At 51.0% G+C, this 21,134-nt stretch overlaps 1 long non-coding RNA gene and 1 pseudogene across 2 annotated transcripts; both read right to left on the reverse strand.

Moving 5' to 3' along the window:
* Positions 1-3,578: 3,578 nt before the first annotated feature.
* Positions 3,579-6,191, reverse strand: LOC149352779 (uncharacterized). 2 transcript variants are annotated; one of them, XR_016289553.1, is made up of 5 exons: positions 5,995-6,191; positions 4,835-4,891; positions 4,572-4,722; positions 4,290-4,455; positions 3,579-3,919 (listed from the first exon to the last, which is right to left on the reverse strand). It is a non-coding gene; the product is annotated as an uncharacterized LOC149352779 (long non-coding RNA). The 2 variants fall into 2 exon arrangements; XR_016289552.1 differs by having other exon boundaries at positions 4,290-4,722.
* A 10,169-nt stretch (positions 6,192-16,360) lies between these two features.
* Positions 16,361-19,841, reverse strand: LOC149352780 (uncharacterized; annotated as a pseudogene).
* Positions 19,842-21,134: the final 1,293 nt, after the last annotated feature.

Raw genomic sequence — 21,134 nt, forward strand, 5'->3', positions numbered from 1 at the left:
TACATTTCATTTCAGTAGCCCCTTTCTAGGCGTTTATCACATCTCAGCGAGCGCATGTATTTCCGCATGGCCTCTTTGTGTAATCACTATTTTCTTTTTCTAAGTATCGTACCCCTGCTACATGCCAGCCTTTCATTGCTTATTTCCGTCGCGTGCCACAAAGAATGTTCGGATTCTTTAAAAAGAAAGCGCATATGTATATTTCTTTGTTTTGTAATAATAGTATTATGTGTGTTCTGAGTCAAAGCGGCGCGGAGTCTATCAGGAACGCTGTAGTGGAGGACTCCAGATTATCGTAAACCAGCAGGGATTCCTCAAAGTGCACTCACATCGCACAGCACACACGCACTTTTTGCATTTCGTCGCTATCAAAATGCGACCTCGCCACCGGTATCGAACTCGCGACCTTGACATTAGCAGCCGAGCACCACAACAACTGAGCCATCGTGAGGGGTCTTATTCATTATCTGCCATCTGAGACAAAGAATGCCTCAGAAAGTAAATGTTGCACAACGTAATTGGATCATTGCGCCTATGCTTCACATATTTATGGTACTCGACACAAAGAAAAGGAAACCATTGTCACTCAGTGCTTTACAAGTTAAAGCTGTGCTAACAGTTCGAGTAAAGCTGTACGTAAGCATGTGAAAGGGGGATACTATAAAATATAACATCTCACGTCAATCTGGCGTAAAATGCTTTAGAATTAGCAAAAGCACATTGCGGAAACGCCAATTAGCTTTCTTCCTAGACACGAGACTTCTTTCAGTTTTTTTGTCGAACTGGATGCAATTTCGACTGGATGCCATTTTCTCACTGCATAGCGCCGACAGCTTTCGCTGGGTAAATCTGCGTGCTGGCATATGCCGTTTGGTCTGAAAAAAAAAAAGAAACGAAAGTATGCCGTGTTGCACAAAATGTGCGGCTGAACCGAGTCCCGAACCGGTTCGGAACGGTTCCTTTCAATCGTTCCGGTTCGGGTTCAGTTCCAAGATGGCGAAAAAAATTTGGGTTCGGTTCGGTTCCAGTTCCGGGCAAAAATTCGGGTTCGGTTCCGGTTTCGGGTTCAGGTTCGGTTCCGGTTCGACACCCTGCTGCAGATACATTCTTGTCAGGCCTGCGTCTCGTCGTGTCCGCGTACGCTTCTGCATCGTCCTGCATTTCATTATTGCCGCCACCGTCACAGCTGCTTAAAGGGATACTGAGGCGGTTTTCGAATCAGCTAATTTTTTAGGGTTTTGAAATAGTGTCATTGCCGATCACGTCTGTGAAATTATTTTTTCGATTTTGGCTAAAACAGTGGCGCAATCACCAATTAAAAGCGCGATGTTCAAATCTCCCGCGCCCCGCGCGAGCGTAGGAGAGGAGAACAGCGGAGAGGGAAACCTCGTCCATGTCGGCCAACGTGACGTCCCGTTAAGGAGCCGGGGATACTTCGGCGCACGCGAGCGAGCTTTCAGCGCGCGTTGTTTCTCGTGCTGCGTGCGTTGTGACGTGTTGTGACGTACAAAGCGTGTCAGCCGACCTTGAGAATCAGATTCAACACGAGGTACTACTCTGCGTTCATGTCCATGAACAAATACGGCCGAGACTGTGTCGTCTTCTACTGTTTTTAGCAAGATCAAAAGCTCGCAGCGCAAGCGCTCGCTGCTGTGACAAAGAATTCAAGCTGACCAAAGCAAGCCTACTCTGCTCGAAGCACTTTCGTAAGAGCGGCTACATTTGTCCCTAATGTGACCTCTGGAGATTTCTGTCGAAAAGGCGCGGCTGAACCATGACACAGTTCCTTCGATTTCCTGGCGCATGAGACGCGTGTCACCATTCCGAAGAAGCGCCTCTTTTAAAAGTAGAAACATGCTCACTTAGCCCCTGAAGAAACCTTATAGAGGCTTAAGCATGTGTCGCTCTCCTCAGCTTAGGTGCGGCCAGACCACCTGAGACGTGCTCAGCAAGGCTCGGTTAGTGATTTCACACTCGGCTCGACGTGTTCAAGCAAGCAAGCAAGCAAGCATTGAAGCTCTTCTTCATATGCGGCATCTCGTTTAATCGCAGCTAAGCAATTCAAATGAAAGCGTTCGACGTTGATTTCGGATGCAAATTTATGAGAGAAATGAATGCCAACCGAGTTTTTGCAAAAAAACACCGCAACCTTACTCGGTTTCTTCATCAAGCTGTGGCAGCGGGCGAGTTGCAGCTAGCTTGGCTTTTAAACACACATATAGTTGGCAACTACTTCACTGAACCTAAACTGCAAATCTAGGAAGGGCGAACGTTTGCGAGGCAGCGATTAATATTTTCTGGCATCTGCTGAACGCGCCACGAGTGAAGCAGCAGCCTTGTGCGCGTATTTGGCTTGGTTTCCAGCGCACAGTGATTGCGTCACTATCTTGTGGTCACATGCCTCGCAGTGCTTGGCCACTGCGCTTCGCTGATTTTGACACCAACTGTGTGCTCCTTCATCGTTTCCTTGAAATACTTTCTTGCCCCAACCTGCAACGCCGGGTACTGAGAACAGGATTTTTTGTTTTGGGCCTTTTCTTTAGGATGACGCTCTTCCGGGTGAGCCAGGAGGCGTCCGGTGGTGGTAATTGACTTGAGTATTGTTCGCACCCCTTCCTTTCCGAGAATACGAGCCGAGGTTGTTCTGGCACCTTTTACGCATGGTCTGCATCGCGTCTTTGACGCTGGCGTATGCTTGTGCTAGGTGTAGAATTTTTTGCTCGTGTCTTTTTTGGTTTCAGGCGATACGTGGAATGAGCAAACTGTAGTATCCTTTTCTTCGGAGGTCAGTAAAAAAAAATAGTCGCCATATTCGCTTTTACAACGACACGGAAAGCTGCGATCTGCACTCAATGAAGCGCCGGATCTGCATCGGCAGCTTCTCCAGTCCTCAAAGTGACGTCACGACCTCTCTTGACCAATCACGGGCGGCGGCGCGCCGCGCGGCGTGCCCCGCGGCACAGGCCGCATATTTCGGCTAAAAAAGGCAATTCGCGCTTGCTTTTGCCTTATTTGGATGCGATATTCCAGTATACAGCATGAAAAACTATAGGATGCCGCTGCCAGCCCGATTTTCAAAAAAAGTGCTTCAGTCTCCCTTTAAGCCGAGCAATGGAGCCTGATGAAAGGAGAGATAGGAATTCCCCACGAAACACAAAAAGCGCTAATAGACGTCTAAAAAAAGTCTCGGAAGAAAAAGCTTGACATCTAAAAGAAGTTTCATCTAAGCAGTTTTTTAGACTTAGACGTTTACTAGCCCTCTATTAGCTCTGCTAACGCTACGCTTGTATACGGCTAGAAAACTTCTGAGGTAGAACTTTTCTAGAATTTTTTTAGACGTTCCTTTTTTTTCAGAAATGGGTGCCTGGATTATTTTACGCATTTCAAGCCGGATTTTAAAGCTGCCTTTAAACCCTCTAAAGCTTTGAAAATGTTACAGTTCATTTTTCTGGTATACACCACTCAAAAAAGAACTCAAAGCTGATTTGCAATGACCAAAATAATGAGCCCCATTACAAGGGATGTATGGCTGTAGTAAGGAGCCATAAATGCATGTGCTAGCACACTTTTCAGTCACTGCGTAATTCTTTATTGAATCCAGTGCATACACCCACACAAAAAAAGAAAAGGACCAGGAAATTAATGTTAGAAGCCATGGAGGAGGTAGCTTCACTGGTTTGGCTGACATTACAACGGTAATAACTTGGATGGCTGGGAAGTATCGAGCAGCAACCAATTGTTAAATCAAAAATTGATTCGGCCCCGGGCCTTGTTCACAACGGATGCATTGATGAGCAAGTTGCTGTGATGTGGATGGCAGTGAAGAGCTCGCTAGGTGTTCCAAAAATTGCTTTTCTTGCAAGGAGGATGACAACTAGATGGTAACAAGGGGAAGTCAAATCCAGCTCTGTTCAGCAGCCTGCAGAAGTGAAAAATATTAGAGTAACCAAAAGCACAGTCGGTCAGGTGCATGTAGAATGGCCAATGAGGAGTCGGAAGCAAATAAGACCAGGAAATGGCAAGGAGTGACAGCACAGGCAATAAAATAAGCTAACGAAAAACATAGATGCATATGATGTCATTGCAAGCGGCATTTCAGCAGAGTTCTACGGCTCACCATAAACTCAAGAAGTCAATCACTGTGGAGGCCTTTAACAGAAGCAAAATTCAAACAGCATGCTTGGACACTGAAAGCCAAGCAGTCAATAGCAAGTGCACTGCCTTACTGTGATGCACACTGTACTCACAGAACCTCCTAAGCTGCATCTTGCAAACAGGCTTTCTCTTACCTGCAAGATGTGGCTGAATCAAAAGTGGTTGATGGTTGACATCTTGCACCGTCGCAAGAAAACATAGCAGAGATGCTGCTGTCCTGGTAATACCTGCATCATTTCAGTATACACCAGAGATGGGTTAAATCTTGGACCTTACCTTGACAGCCACACAGGGGCACATCTGAAAGATAAGACAAATAAAAGGGCGTGTGTATAAGGTTCCTAACACTGCATTGCCAAACAAACCCTTTCTAATCTGTACGATGAAGCTCAAACAGCGGACAAGAGATTATTTACACCACTGCACAAGAAGCATTAGTCCAGATTCCCACCTCAGAACTGAAACAATCTCCAGGCCAAGTCGTCTGAACAACCAGGTACAAGGTGCTGCGATTAATTTGTGTGAAACTAGACCAGGTCCTTGCTCCTCCGGCCAACAGTTGGAGTTCTAAAGGTCAAACAAATAATGGGGCTTGTGGAATGAACATTAGCAAACAGCCTAGACCTATACAAGAAATCATGAAGTGAAAGAAAAGGTGTCAGCTGCAAAGCGTGCTTACCAAAACTTGAGAAGTTGAGCAGGCAAGGATGTCCTCTGAACACCACTGTTGAACAGCCTGTAGCCAAAACGAAATATACACAGTGAAGCTGAGACAACGCCAGCTGTGCACGGTGCAATGGTTTTCCAAAAAATAAAAGCAGCCATGCCTGCAAAGAGCCGTACAGTAACAGTAACCGTACTACTTCACTGCACTGTCAAACAGCCTGCACACATACAGAGCAGCCCTACTGAGTAAACTACCTTTGTACCGGGGCTCTCAATCGTAATTAAATAAAAGCTTGACGCAGTTAAGATAACCAAAGCGTTTTTAACGCGAGTTTCACTGACGGCAATCAAAATTCGCGCCTTATCAACGTACAGTCGCGAGCAAAAAATATTAGCACAGATCACTGGCGATCAGAATTCGTATATCTCACCACGCGGCGCTCCGGTACGCAGACCTGCTTATCGGGCCGTTTCCATGTTTTGCAGCCTAGGGGGGGACGGCAGGAAGTAAGCTTTATCAAGCGTGCACCACCCGAGCGTTGAAGTGCCGACCCTACGTGACTGTGCATGTGGCATTTATTTTGGCTCGGTTATCAAGCAAAGATGGTTTTTTTTATTACTGTTTTTTTATGTCCGCGATGGTTTGTCAAAAGGAACTCGCGGGAACAATAGCTGATAGCGCTGCTTTTAGCCTAGTAATTTCGCTGGTCCGTGGCAGTCCACTGAACCCCCCCTAATACTGTAGAATGGGAACGGCCCGGCACTCTCGTTATCAGCCTCTTCGCCACCCGCAGCGCCACGCGTTGTCATTCCGGCGCTCTGGTGTTCCGTCTCGTGTGCTAATCTTTTTTACCCGCGACTGTACGCTTAAACAAAGCTGGTTGGTTTGAAGCTTTGTCACGTTCACCTTTTCACCGCCTTGGTAAAGAAAGCAACTCGCATGCGAGAGCAGCCTAGCTGTATCCACTTAACAAAAGCTCAAATACATGCAAATGCCCTGTTTTAATACATTCAACGCTGCACTTTGGTATGTAAAACACTGGCTGCTACTGTTTTGTGATTTGTAAACCAAAGGAGTGACACACTAGCCGACCGTTCAATCAGGCGCGTTAGTGGCTTAGCCAAAGCAAGGCCGACACTTTCACCACAGAAGAGAAATGGAAGGTTACTTACTTTCGCAGAAAACGAGGCTCACTTTTCAGTGCAACACTGGTAGTAAACGACACCGCAGAAAAAGGGGAAAGTGCAAAATGCAGCGGCGTGAAGTTAGTGAAGTGCCAACCAGCGCAGAGAAAAGTGCGCAGCGAAACGTACAATGTGCGAAGTATCCACTTCGCGCGCGTAGCTATCGCTAGCCTCTGCAACGCCAAATCGCCAAATAAAGTACTAAATTTCTAAACGCAAAAATAAACAAATCATCAAAGAACCAAAAAAACAAACTGAATCTATACTTTCATGTATAAAACTAAGCACTTGCAGCTTGCAATAAGATTTATTTCTGCTTGAAACGGTTAAAACCACTTTGGCAAACTAGCCTGCATCGGCACCGTGCGGAGCGACACCAAGCAGCAAGCTGCGGCGTGACTCAAGAAAGGTTATTGCCTCCAAGGTCCACCGAGCCGAAACGATAACGCGCGGGTGATCTCGGAGGCCATAAAAAGATTGCGCGCGAGCGAGCTTGGCGAAGGAGGCGGGAAGGCGGCAAGGTAGCGTACGCTGCGTCCATGGCTGCGCCTGTCAATCTGCGTGCTGCCGCCAGCTAGCCGAGGCGTAACAGAGGCGTTCGCAACATGAAGCAAATTTTTTCACTCGCGTAACTACCGCCGGCTTTCAGGGCCATTATATGTTACCTATAAATCCAGCCTTACGAGTGGCGGGTTAGCTGCACTCGATGTGGAACGTGATTCGAGCTCCGTAGAAGGGAACGCGCTTTCAGTGTTCGAATACAAAGAGCGGTCTTTGCACCGGCGCGCCTGCTCTTCGAAACGTCAAGCAGGAGAGCCATCTAATTTATGTGCCGTGATTTACAGCATGTTTAATCAACGGCGGCAGCTCTCTGCTGATTGCTAGGCGCCTCTCCTTGACGTGGTCTCAAGTTCCACGTACGTGTTAGAAACAAGTCTAGAAAACATCTGACTACAGATGTTTCACAACGTCTTGCTGCAAATGTTTAAGAGATGTCGCAGAGGAGACCTCTTCTTGTCGACATCTATGAGACGTTTGAACGCAGCGCAAGACGTTTGTAGTCATTTGAAGCTGTTCCGAGACGTTTGTAAGACGTTGTGTGTTTCGTGGGAAGCGTCTTGCGGAAAGCGATCGCTTTGCGAGTGATACGCCACAGCAGAAGACTGCTCATCCCTGCCGACAACGCCATGATTATGCGGCCGCTCCCGAAAGCGACAAGGCCGCCGCGGTACGCGGCTGCCTACCTAAGCCCGCACTACAGCAGGCAATCGCTTCAACGCAACAAGAAGAGTGTGGTGTGGTGTGCTGAACGCTAGACCCATTTCAAGATTTTGACTAGTACCATCTACAACCAATGTGTTATGCCCGTAAACATTTCATGCTTACTCTACTCTCGGTTACGGGAGAGGCAGAGATTTTGTTCTTTTCTTGTCAACGTGCCCTGCATATTTACACTGATGGGTCTTTCACTTATCGCTCAGCTGGTGCTGCATTTGTTGTTCTTAGCTCAACACAAAATACTGTACATGTTCATCGTCTCTCTTTAGAACCACCCTCTAGCGCCTATGCCGCTGAGCTTGTAGCCTTTCATTCTGCTGATGTTTATGCTATTCACAACCCTCCCTCTATGCCTGTTAATTCATTTTTACACTGATTCTCTATCTCTGCTTTCTGCCCTGTCTTCAGTTACTTCTTACCATCCGACTATTATTGCAATTAAGAAAGATCTCGATCGTTTGTCTTCTTTAGCCCCATTACTTTTATTTCATATCCGGGGTCATTCCGGAATTTTCGGAAACGAGTTAGCCGACCAAGCTGCTGGTAGTGCCAGGCAGTTTGGAAGTTTACATATTTCTACCCTTTCACGTCGTTGCGTGCGTTCCAGTTTGCATCATTCTTCACTCATTTTATGGAGCATTTTTTGGCGCGAGAATAATGGTGGCACTGAATTATTCAATTGGATCCCTGATACACTTAATATTCCCCCTATTCGTCTACACAGGAATCCTCTAATAACTTTACTTACTGGGCATGGTAGATTTCCGTTCTATTTTTAAAAATTTGGCCTGTCTCCGTCTTCAATTTGTTCCTGTGGATTGTTATGTGAAAATATCCGTAATTACTTCCGGGACTGTTCAGTTACTCCTTCTTTAGTTTCTCCTTCAAAATCTCTTTGCTCATCGGACATCACACCATCTGTTTACCCCACCTTTCTCCGCTCTTCCCTTCTTGTGCTCTGTTGTGTCCCCTTATTGCTTTTGTGTGTGTGTTACCCCTGCAGTGCTCAGTCCTAACGACCACTTGCCCCTCGTCGCACCCCCCTCTTGTGTGTTACCAGTGCAGTGCTCCGTCCTAACGACCACTTGCCCCTCGTCGCACGCTGTCGCCAGATGCCCCCCATGGTGCGCCCCCGCATCCTCCTCCTGTTTTGGGAAGCCACTCCCTCCCGTGGACGCTTCTCCGCTCCCTCCTTTCTTCGGGCGGCCAGTTCGGCTCCTGCCTCGGTCGACGCTGGTCGCACCCTCATCAGCTTTAAATAAACAGTCTTAAAAGTACCGTGTGCGTCTTTCGCTGCATTCAACACAGCGACCGGACACGACAGTGGCGACGGGTTGGACGAGAAAGTGGATTCGACCCGCGCTACGCAACGCTATTGACAAGCCATGCTTACGCGAGGGTTTCCCAATCAGATACCAGAATTCAACGGCTCATCATGGTCATCGTGGGTTGGACGCCTTCAGTTCTACTTTGAAGCTAACATCACAGACCCAGCCTTGAAGAGGGCCAACCTGCTGACGCTGTGCGGGGAGCAGACCTACGACACTGTCTGCGCCCTTATTCAGCCAAGCACACCAGCGGCAGTGTCTTACGACGACATCGTATCAGCACTGCAAAAACACTACGACCCAAGGCCATCCGAGGTCTACAGCCGGACTCGCTTCCAACGACGAGATCAACTGGGAGGAGAAACTGTGAGCGCCTACGTAGCCGCGCTCAAGAAGCTTGCTGCCGACTGCAATTTTGGAACGCTGTCGACAACAGCTACCGGGCAGGAGGGAGACGCAGCTTCTTCTGCTAACACCACCATGCTTCCCTTGGACGTGATGTTACGCGACAGATTTGTGTGCGGACCGAGTGACGAGTCACTGCAGCAGCGCCTGTTCGCTGAGAAGGACCTCACATTCAGCAAAGCTTACGACATCGCCGTTCGAGCGGAAAGCGCCGGTCACCAGCAGAGAGGGATTCGCCGGAACACCGAGCCGGTACACCAGACAAGCAACCAGGTGCGCAAACCTTCTGTTGTTGTAAAATCGGTCAAAAAGGCACAACGCTGCTGGCGGTGTGACGACCAACACAACCCCCAGGGATGTCGATTCCAGTCAGCCACGTGTAATTTTTGCCACAAGCGAGGGCATATCGAGAGAGCATGCATTACGAAGCGAAGACTTGCCAAGATAAAATCACCTTCCCAGCCTAATCACAGCGTCGACGCCTCAGAGAATACGCCGCGATCTGATCTCCATGGAACAACATCAGCAACACCATCTGTGTTGTACGACCTGAACACCATGAATCTCGGCACGCGACCGAAGATTTTTACAGAAGTAAGCGTACATCACCAGTTGATTAAGTTCGAGGTGGACTCCGGCGCGGCCTGTACTCTGATCAGTGAGGAGACGTTCCGAACTTCATGGCCATCTGACGCACCCGCCCTGCAACAAGACGACACGCACCTGCGAACGTGGTCAGGACAGAATCTGCCACTATTAGGCTCTGCCAACGTGCAGGTTAACTACAACGGCCAGACCCATACGCTACCTCTGCTTGTTGTGAAGGGCTCAGGATCAAGCCTTCTAGGGAGAAACTGGTTTTCTTCATTAGGCGTGACGATATGCGGCATACACCAGACGCCTAGCCACAGCATGGTTGAACAACTGCAAGAGAAATACGAAACAGTATTCTCGGAAGAGATTCCAGGAAACGAAGGGCCCCCGGTCACACTGGAGTTGTTGGACAACGCGCAACCCAAATTTCTGAAGGCCAGACCGCTGCCGTTTGCTCTCCGAGCTTCAGTTGAAAAGGAGTTGGACAAACTGGAGCAGCAAGGTGTCATCGAGCCGACGCAACATTCAGAATGGGCCACACCACTTGTGGTAGTTCGCAAGAAGAACGGAACCATACGCCTCTGCGGAGACTACCGGAGCACCGTTAATCTTGCGACTAAAGCGTCCTCTTACCCGCTACCGACACCTGAAGAAGTATTCAGTGTACTACGTGGCGCAAGAGTCTTCAGCACATTGGACCTCACCCAGGCGTATCAGCAGCTGAAGGTGAGCGAGTCAACTGCTGAATTATTGGCAATTAATACACTGAAAGGCTTGTACAAAGTCAAGCGACTGCCTTTTGGCGTAGCTGCAGCCCCGGCCATATTTCAAAAATTCATGGAGACAGTGCTTCAGGGCCTCCCAGGAGTTTGTGTCTACCTTGATGATGTCATCATCAGTGGCACTTCCACTGAAGAGCATGCAGTGCGCCTAGAGCTCGTTCTCGAAAGGCTAGCAAACGCAAATTTGCGCATAAGCAAAGCGAAATGCTGTTTTGCGGTGCCAGAGGTGCAATTTCTGGGACACAGAATTGATGCAGAAGGCATTCACCCTACCGAGGACAAAGTGCGAGCGATCACAGAAGCACGAGCTCCAACAAACAAGCAGGAGCTACAGGCTTTTCTCGGACTCTTGACGTTCTACGACCGGTTCTTGGAACAAAGAGCTACCGTGGCCAACGACCTATACCAACTCCTTCGGAAAGATGTGACATGGACATGGTCGCCACGCCATCAGCAGTCATTCGATGCCCTGAGAGACCTCATTCGAAGATGTACAGTCCTCCGCCACTACGACGAAAGGAAGCCTCTGCTTTTGGCTTGCGACGCATCTGCGCACGGAGTCGGCGCGGTTCTGTCGCAAACTGACGACCAAGGAAGGGAGGCCCCCATCGCCTTCGCCTCACGTACGTTGTCGCAAGCAGAACGCAACTACGCGCAACTTGACAAAGAAGGGCTAGCCATCGTCTACGCGGCGACACACTTTCATCAGTACATTGCCGGCCGAAAGGTGACCTTTATAACCGATCACCGACCGCTATTGGGCATTCTGGGACCACAAAGGCCTATGCCACCAACTTTGTCTCCGCGAATGACACGTTGGTGCATCAAACTCTCAGCGTACGACTACGCTCTGGTCTACCGCAATGGGAGTACACATCAAAACGCCGATGCGCTAAGCCGTCTGCCACTAGACGCAACTGTTGACGAACCATTTCCACCAGGAGACGTTCTGATGTTCGAAGCACTGCCAGAACCTCCGTTTACAGCAGGCACAGTTGCAGCATCTACGCAGAAGTGCGCAGCTCTCCGGCTAGTTTACACAGCTGTTCAACAAGGCAACGTGCACAAACTCAAAGGAGACAACTTCGACGCTTACCGCAGGCGAGCTACTGAGTTGAGCACCCATCGCGGCTGTATCATATTTGGGTCCCGAGTTGTGATTCCGAGAGAACTACGCCCACAAGCTATGTCTCTCATCCACGCTGGACATCGGGGCATCGTTGCAATGAAAAAGTGTGCCAGAAGCTACATGTGGTGGCCTGGCATTGACAACGACATCGAAACAGTGGTGCGAGAATGCAAGCCTTGCCAGAGCAGCCGGAGCGCCCCGCCGAAAGCTCCTGTCCCAGAATGGGAAAAGCCAGACACACCCTGGCACACATTGCACATTGATTTTGCAGGACCAATTGAGGGCTGCACTTTCCTTGTGGTCGTAGACGCCTACACAAGGTGGCTTGAGATAAGGCAAATGGGACAGACGACTTCAGCAGCAGTCATTGACAACCTCCGATCACTATTTGCTACGTTCGGCCTGCCACGCAAGGTAGTATCGGACAACGGAACACCGTTTGTGTCTGCGGAGATTCTCAAGTTTTATCGCGACAACGGGATCTCCTCAGTTACATCGGCCCCCTACCACCCAGCGACAAACGGACAAGCCGAGCGCTACGTAGCCGAGCTAAAACGCGCCCTTGAAAGAGATCAGACAGGCTCGCTGCAGCGCCGCCTTGCGCGCTTTCTCTTCAAGCAGCACACGACGGTTCAGAGCACAACAGGCGAGACCCCCCTCGAAAATGATGTTCGAGAGTGAAATGCGAACCCAGCTCACAGCCATCCTCCCCGAGCCAAAGGCAGAGACGTTCCGGGAAGAAAAAGCAATTCCGCGCTGCGGCACGCTTAATGGGGGGCAGCGCGTCCTCGCCCGACAGTTTCTGAAAAAGCCACGCTGGGAGGAAGCTACAATTGTCAGACGCATAGGCCTGCGCTCTTGGCTCGTCAACATACATGGCACAGTAGCACGCCGACATCTCAACCAGCTGCGTAGATTTACGACGCCGTCTGAGAGCTGTCCGCCAGCGGAGAGAAAACGTGCACCATCTTCCCACATAGCGTGGCACCTCTCCCCGGAAGAAGAGACTTCGCCCAGGACAGACCTAGGAGACACAGCGAACAACAGCCAGCCTACAAGTGTTTATCCCCCGAGCGCACAAAGCCAGCGCGCCTCCACGCGTGAGCGCCGACCCCCTGCACGATACCAGGCAACTTTCTAAGGGGGACGGAAGTGTTGTGTCCCCTTATTGCTTTTGTGTGTGTGTTACCCCTGCAGTGCTCCGTCCTAACGACCACTTGCCCCTCGTCGCACCCCCCTCTTGTGTGTTACCAGTGCAGTGCTCGGTCCTAACGACCACTTGCCCCTCGTCGCACGCTGTCGCCAGATGCCCCCCATGGTGCGCCCCCGCATCCTCCTCCTGTTTTGGGAAGCCACTCCCTCCCGTGGACGCTTCTCCGCTCCCTCCTTTCTTCGGGCGGCCAGTTCGGCTCCTGCCTCAGTCGACGCTGGTCGCACCCTCATCAGCTTTAAATAAACAGTCTTAAAAGTACCGTGTGCGTCTTTCGCTGCATTCAACACAGCGACCGGACACGACATGCTCTTCTCCTTCAAATGGTTCACCTCATAAGTAGTACAAATTTCTCTTCTCCAAGCTTTGCACAGAGGAGCGCCCCGTGCTCCTTTATTGAACACAAGCAGCTTTGTCGTGGCGTGACTGCGTCCTTGACTGTGTGACTGTAACTCTGTCTTGACTGTGTCCTTGACTGTGTGACTGCGACTTCGGTTCTGATTTTTATTTTGTGGCCGGCACTCAGTGCTTTCTTAGACTGCTACGGTGACCATGACTTTGCAGTGACTTGGGTTTTCTATTTTTATATTAGTATTATTTATTCCGCGGACTGCACGCTGTGCTTTGGCTATCTGCCTGCGACTAACTTTTATTGTGACGAGCCTTTTGTTTTCTTTTCTTTTAGTTTTTTTTAGTTTCTTTTGAGTGTTTTTCGCTTAATTATTTTTTCTTTGGAACATTTAGTTCTTTTTCATTTATTTTGAATTGGCGTTAAGCCTGGCAAAGCATTGCTGGTCCAGACATCCTCTCTTTCTTTTATGTTTTTTTACCTTTTTTTAGAGAACCAATAAAAGCGGGAGAAACGTTCGCCCGCATCTCGTCCTGTCCGCCTCGGAGTTTTCCTGTGCCCTACCATGGGCGAACATTCGCTCGTAACCGTGCTGGTGAGTCGGCCGTCCTGTCAGCCAGTGTGTCGTTCCTTTGTTCCCTCAGAGCAAGGCCCGCCGTGGTCGGCGTGCGCTCAGTAGCCTACGCGACCACGGGGTGTGGTCCGCGCGGTTTTGAACTGTGTCAGCCGCGGTTAAACGAGGAGAACGTATTTATCTCCCCAGTTAAAACCCCACAACTTGCCTTGCCGGGGTAGAAGCATTGTGCAGACTTGATCACTAATGCTCTACCTGAGACCATTGGCCTGCAGACACCGACCCATGGATCACCCAGGAAACAGGGGACCTGCCCAGCTGATGCGGTCTCTTCAGAGGACAGCGAGGAGCTGTAACCCCTTTCGAGACCTCTACCTGGCGGCGGACGAGCTGTTATGATCGTACTTCTGGTCACGTGGGCCGGAGCAAGCGACAACCAAGAGCTGTCAACAAAGGCAACAACCTCGCGACGCCTACAGACCAGATGCCCTTTGTCTCGGAAAAAGGAGGGTTCCGTCTGCGTGCTGCATGGTCTCTTCACAGTTTGCACAGCGCGGGGCTGCGTCATATTCATCAGAATGGTGATCCTTTGAGGCGCATTTCGCGCAAGTTTTACGACCGCGGCAACTTAGTGAGCCGTGGTCGAACCTTTGAAAAGTGAAATATCGGCGAGGGTTGGGTATTGTTAAGATCGACCACGCTATTCCCTGAAAAGGTTTGGGGACGATTCCCAGGCAGAAAAGACGGCGTCGTAAACCACCACGACAAGTATGTAGCACCAGGCTACAGGGAAAGGCACAGGGAACTCGTTTGTGTCTGCCCTGTCAGCAGACGAGTCAGAAGGGGAATCGTGCAGCCGGACCATTGTTGTCCAGTAGGGTTCAGCACTACATGTGCTACCCAGGCTTTCATAGCCTCTGGACAGAACACAAGGACCAAGACAGTGGTCAGGGAATGACTACCGCCAGGTGACGGCATTCGTCCCGCTTCCACAGCTGGAAGAAAGGCCAGACAGACGCGACCCCGAAGGGCGCAGCTTAAGTGGCAATCCCTGAACACAAGAGAGAGTGAACTTGGGCTTATCCTTTTCTTTTGTGAAAGAGTTTTTTTGTATAGGGATCCTAGCCAGAACCCTGACCGTTCTTTTTGTATGTTTCGACCATGCGGGAGGACAGGCTATGACTCAATGAGAGTGAAAGTTTATGGTGGGCCCTGGAGAGGGATTTGTTAGGACCAATAACTTTATTTTTAGTTGTGTTGATGATTTTGCCCCAGAAAGAAAGGCAGACAACATAGGTGACTCTTATGTGGGTAATACTGTCATTGGCTACATTGACAGAATGTGATGTTTTGGCAAGTCATAGTAATCGGCGATAAATAGACGATATGCGAAATGCGCAGCGCCATCTCTCGGCGCTCCGAGAACTAAGTCCTCCATGTTGGTACGGTACAGAAAACGAAACCGCTGCCTAGCGTTGGGTTAAAACGGCTGCGCTTCGTTTGAAAAGTAAAATGCCGATGCAGTGTTGCGCTACCCTCTCCACTGTGAAAAGACACTACGATGCGTGCCAGAACTAGGTGCGTTCCAGCTTTTCGCTTTTCTATTTTTTTACTCCGTCACAACGTTTTAGTAACACAAATGCCATGCGAGGTATCATGTGTCAGCACGCGGATCAGTGCGCAGCTTTCGCTTTCTGCGCTGATTTTTGACAAATCTCTCGAGGTGACTTGCGTTTAAATTAAGATAAGGACCACAGCCTTTGTTGTCTCTGATCAAAATTAGAAGCCGATTTCATGCATTTATCAACTCTCCGGTCGGGCGTGAATATATATAGACGCATACTTGAACAACGTAATAGATAGAGAAGGTAACTTTTTTGAGCGGGCCAATCGCTCGTGCCGTGACGAAATAAGTTCATTCGAAGAACCATATGCCGATTACTGCTTAGTTTTCTACGTGTTCAGTCAAGTTTTTCCCGTGTTCAATTAGTTTTAGAAGGGCGAGAAAACTCTCTGGACCATATGCATATGTTATGCGCGTTAAGGAGTCTCTGTGAAGCAATACACCCTACGTATAAAAACTGAGGTGCGAATGCTTTATTTCTTGAGGATTCCTATACCTTCGATATCTGCGGCGACGAAAATCTAAAAAAAAAAAATAAGCGAATAATACAGCTACTTTATTATGGAGGGACGCATTTCTAAGCTAGAAAGTATACGTGCAACAGTGTTCTGTAAACGCTTCAGGCCATCAGATTTTATTATCGTTGTGGCAAGCTCCAACAGCTTGCTTCGCAACAAAGCCATTTGTCCAAGTTTGGGAGTAAGCTAATTAAGTTTCGGAAGCAACCGAACATGCTAATTTCGCCCCTGCACACACAGCTTGACCAGCGTATCGAGTCCGTGCATGCATCTACAGCTGTAGCATCTTTCTCTAATCAAGCCGCCGCGGTGGCTCAGTGCTTATCTGAAAAAAAAAGCTGCGTCTTTGCTTACAATATTTTGAATTACATGTGCATGCCTACTTTCCAGGACTTGCAGGACTCGGTTTCAACGAATTGAGAGAGAGAGAGAACAACTTTTATTTAGACAGCCTGCAGAGTCGGTTAGGCTCCCTCCAAGCAGGGAGGACAAGCTTTTACCGCGACGCGGCCACTACGTCAATCTCGTGCGTTGTGCTCCTTGAGGTCTTGTTACGTCCCTCGCTACTTCCGCGGGTTCGAGAGGGCCGCCGCCCCCTTCCTGGGGGTGCCGCCCCCCTCTCCTCGGGTTCGCTCGGTCGCTGCCTCTCGAGAGCTGGCGAGACCTGCTGGACGGCCTTGAGTTGTGTCTTTTGATCACAGCTCCTCGTTGCAGCCTCTAGCTGCGGCGGGATCGTCGTCTTCTCGCTGGCTTCGCGCGGATTTACGCTACAGTCCCAAAGGATGTGAGCCGCGGTGGCTCTCTCCTTCGCGCACAGTCTGCATATGTCGCTCGCGTGCACACTCGGACACACGTGCTTAGCTAGCACCGGGGTGAGCAGGGACCCCGTCTGTAACTGTCTATATAACACTGCCTCCTTCCGGGTAAGCCCCGGGTGAGGTGGCGGCATAGTCTGTCTGTTCAGTCTGTACCATTTCACTATTTCGTTGAAGGTGGTCATCTTGTCCTTGGCACTGCGCCGCGACCAGGACTCCGAGTCGGCCGTGCTTTCAGCCGCGCGGTTGGTTAGTCCTCGCGCGGCCGAGTTGGCCGTCTCGTTGTGGTTCACGTTTCCGCGTTCCGACACGTCACTGCCAATGTGGGCCGGAAACCACTTGATCACCACAGGACTGTTGCGTCCGATGTCTTCGGCCTTGCGCAGTATGCGCGCGGCCTCACTACATACCCTACCCTTGGCGTAGTTCTTCACTGCCGTTCTAGAGTCACACAGCACTGTAGTACATCCGGGGTCGGAAACGGCCAAGGCGATGGCCACCTCCTCCGCCCGGTGCGCTTCTCGAGTCCGGACGCTCACCGCGGTCTTCGTTGCACCCGTCGATGCTCCGACAACCACCGCCGCGTATGCGTCGGTGCACTCTTGATACTCTGCCGCGTCCACGTAGGCGGCGCCTTCTTCTCTGGCGTGGAGGTCCACAAGAGCCCTGGCCCTCGCCAACCTCCGCTCCCTGTTGTGCTCGGGGTTCACGTTCTTCGGGATCGGGAAGACCCTGAGCTTTCTGTTGATGCTATCTGGTATAGGTACGTCTTTCTGCTGCTTGCCTTCCTTCGGTTCGAGGCCAAGGTCCCGCAGTATCTGTCTTCCGGTTCTCGTTTCGGAGAGACGCTCGAGTTGCGCCGTTCTCTGTGCTTCGGCTATTTCGTCCAGCGTGTTGTGGACTCCCAGCGCCATGAATTTTTCGGTGCTCGTGCCCCCGAGGAGACCGAGTGCCGCCTTATACGCCTTGCGTATGGTGGCGTCTCTCTTGTTACGTTCACTCGGCCTCCAGTTGTAGAAGGCGGCCACGTACGTTATGTGGCTAACTGCGAAGGATTGAACGAGCCTAGTCAGGCTCTCCTCCTTCATCCCCGCTTTTCTGTTGGACACCCTCTTGATGAGTCTCATTGCCGCAGCCGCCTTGCCCGCGAGCTTGTTGACCGTTTCACCGTTGACTCGGTTTCGCTGGACGAGCAGCCCGAGTACCCGAATCTTCTCGACCTCCGGTATTACCTGTCCTCCCGCCGTCTTGACCGTGATCTTGGGACGCTCGTACTTGACTTCCATATTCTTTCTTTTCCTGCACGATCCTTTCGGGGGAATCACCAGCAGTTCTGACTTGGCCGGGGAGCAAACGAGTCCAGACCCGTCCAGCTGCTCCTCGATGGCGTTGACCGCTTCTTGCAGCGTTGTCTCGATGTGTCCGTCGCTTCCTCCCGGTACCCATAGCGTCACGTCGTCGGCGTAGATGGTGTGCCGGACTCCCGCTACTCTTTCTAGCCGGGTGGCCACCCCGATCATCACGAGGTTGAAGAGTAGCGGGGAGATCACCGACCCCTGCGGAGTTCCGACGCTGCCCAGCTTCTTCTCTTCGAGCTGTAGGTCTCCCGCACAGATTTCGGTGGTTCGTTCCGTCAGGAAGTCTTTGATGTACTGGTATGTCCTCCTGCCCATGTTTAGCCTGGATACTTGGGCCAGGATAGCCGAGTGCCTCACTTTATCAAAGGCGCTCTGCAAGTCCAGCCCGAGTACGGCTCTGTTGTCCTTGGTGCCCGTCGTATCGTCGATGATCTCGTTCTTCAGTAAGATCATGGCGTCTTGCGTCCCGAGTTTGTTCCGAAACCCGATGATGGAGTTTGGGTAAAGCTCCGATTCTTCCAGGTAACGCTGCCACCTGTTCATGAGAACGTGCTCGAGGACCTTTCCCACGCACGAAGTGAGTGAGATCGGCCTGAGGTTCTCTATGTTGGGCGGCCTGCCAGGCTTGGGGATGAGGATCGTCTTGGCTGCTTTCCATTGCTTGGGTAGCCTTCCTTCTTGCCAGCACTTGTTGTAGAAGTTCGTGAGCGTTTCGATGGCCGCTTCGTTGAGGTTCTTGAGCGCTCTGTTGGTCACTCGATCGGGACCCGCGGCAGACCTTCCATTGAGTTCCTGCAGGGCAACTCTTACTTCCCAGGTCTGGATGTCGCGATCTAGCGTCTCGTTCTCCTTGCCTTGGTAATCCGGGTGTCTTTCCGTGGGGGTGGTCGGCAGGTACTTGGCGTCCAAGCGCCGCTTGACCTCGTCCTCCCCGTGTTCGCAGATTGCCTTGTGTAGGATCCTGGCCAGGTTGTTGTGTTGGTGGCCCTTGGTCTTGGTTTCGTCGAGGAGGTGCCGCAGCATGTTCCACGTCTTGCCCTTGTGCATCTGTCCGTCGGCTTCGTTGCAGGCCTCGTTCCACTGTTGGGTGCATAGCACCCTGCAGTGGACCTCGATCTGCCTGTTGAGCTCGGCGATCTTCTTCCTTAGACTTCGGTTGGTTCGTCGCTTCTGCCACCTCGCCTTTATGGACTGCTTGGCTTCTATCAGGTGGGCCAGCCGACTGTCCATCTTGTCTATCCGTTCGTCCGTCTCTAGCTCTTTGGTGGCTCCTTCCGTCGTCTCAACGACGTTGGCCGCCCATTGCTCGATGTCCGTAATGTCCTCTTGCACCGCGGGTAGCGCCTTTCGAAAGGCGTCCCAGTCCGTAATGCGATGCTTTCTTATGCCGGTGTTGCCTTGGCCTTCGAGCAGTATGACGACCTCTACGATGTAGTGATCGCTGCCCAGCTCTTGGCCCGTGTTTCTCCATTTCGCTTCTCTTGATCCTCCTTCAGTTTTGATGAAGGTAAGGTCCGGAGTTGTGTCTCTCGTAACAGATGTGCCGATCCTGGTGGGAAAGGCCGGATCCGTGATTAGTTTCAGTCCGACTTCGGTGGCGTCTTGCATCAGCTCTCTCCCCTTGACCGTCGTTCTGTGGTAGCCCCAGTCTTGGCTCGGTGCGTTAAAGTCTCCGCACACTACGAGCGTATTGCTTCCCGCGACTGAAGCTGCCTTGTGGAACAGTGCCTTGAATTTCTGTTGTCCGTGGGACGGGTTGCTGTAGACGTTCACCAGGAAAGTGCTCTCCCTCCTCTTCTTTCCCGTGATTACTTCCACCGTGCAGTGTTCGATGGCGCTTCTGCCGATCATTTCGTGTTCCACGAAGGTGATCCCTCTCCTAACGAAGGTGCAGACCCCTCTGCCCTTGCCTTTGGACGTGTCCCTTTTGCTCGGCGGGCTGTCGTGCGACCGGTAGCCCGGTAGTTTCGGCGTCTCTTCGCTGTGTGTTTCTTGATTCATTATGACGTCTGGTTTCCTCGTTAGTTGCTGCAAGTGTTGCTGCAGCACTGCTCTCTTGCCGGTAAAGCCGTTGCAGTTCCAGTGCCAGACCGAGAGGTCTCTCACTGGGGGTGTGGATGCTGCTGTACTTGCTGTCCCGTCCATGATTGCTGCAGTTTGGCGGTGATCTGTGCTTCCATATGTTGTATTGTAAGTAATGATAATTAGAATGAAGCAGTACACGTAGCATACGGTCGAGCCGATCTGTATTCTGCTACTTCGTCGTCTTCTCTACTCCCGTGCGCGCGAGTGCGTGCAGCGCACCTTCCACACTTCATCTTTATCACATTTCCGCCGCACTTTAAAGAAACAAAATGTCTAGCGGATGTCATAGTCTTTGAACCATGCGGGCCGCTTCTTTTTGCGAGTACTTCGGCGAGGCGGCGCAGGAAGTGAAGCCGCAGTTGCCGCTGTGGATGGTACTACACGAGGGTTGAGGAGCGGCTGCCGATTCCGGAGCGGGCGAAACCAGGTGCGATGAAGGGCCCGGGCAGCTAACTTCGATAGGCGGCGAAATATTAGCGAAAAGGGCCGCTGGAGCTGGGGAGGACAGTTGCTGCTGAACTACTTCTGGGCGAACCGCAGAAAACTTGGACGAGTGCCACACTCGCCCATCATCCAGCAGATAAGATGCAGGTCCACGCTGCTCCACAATCTTCCGAGGTTCCGAAAACCGAGCTGACAGTTTGGCTCGCACAGTTGGTTTGCGAACACGCACGTACTGGCCAATCTGAAAGTGACGACACTTAGCGCCACTCCGCTGGTCCGCATAAAGCTTGTACTGCGTTTGCTTCTCCTCAAGCCTCTGCCGCAAAAGCTTAAGCGCTTTTGTCGGATCCATTGAGAAGGACTGATCCGGCAGTCCTACGACGTTGAGTCTTGTGCGGGGCAACCGGCCATGAAGTAGGACAGCTGGTGCAATTCCAGTCGTGGCATGGGGCGTACAGCGGTAGACACCGAGGTAGTCCACAATCGCTGTACGTAGGTCGCGTCGCTCGCACAGAGCCAGCTGAATATAGGACTTAAGCACTCGATTGAATTGTTCCACGAGTCCATTAGCTTGGGGATGGTACACTGAAGAGTAGCAATGGCGTATCCCCCGTTCGCGGAGGAAAGTTTGCATG

Source organism: Amblyomma mixtum, chromosome 3 (genome assembly GCF_055824585.1).
Source record: "Amblyomma mixtum isolate Tamu chromosome 3, ASM5582458v1, whole genome shotgun sequence".
NCBI lineage: Eukaryota > Metazoa > Arthropoda > Arachnida > Ixodida > Ixodidae > Amblyomma > Amblyomma mixtum.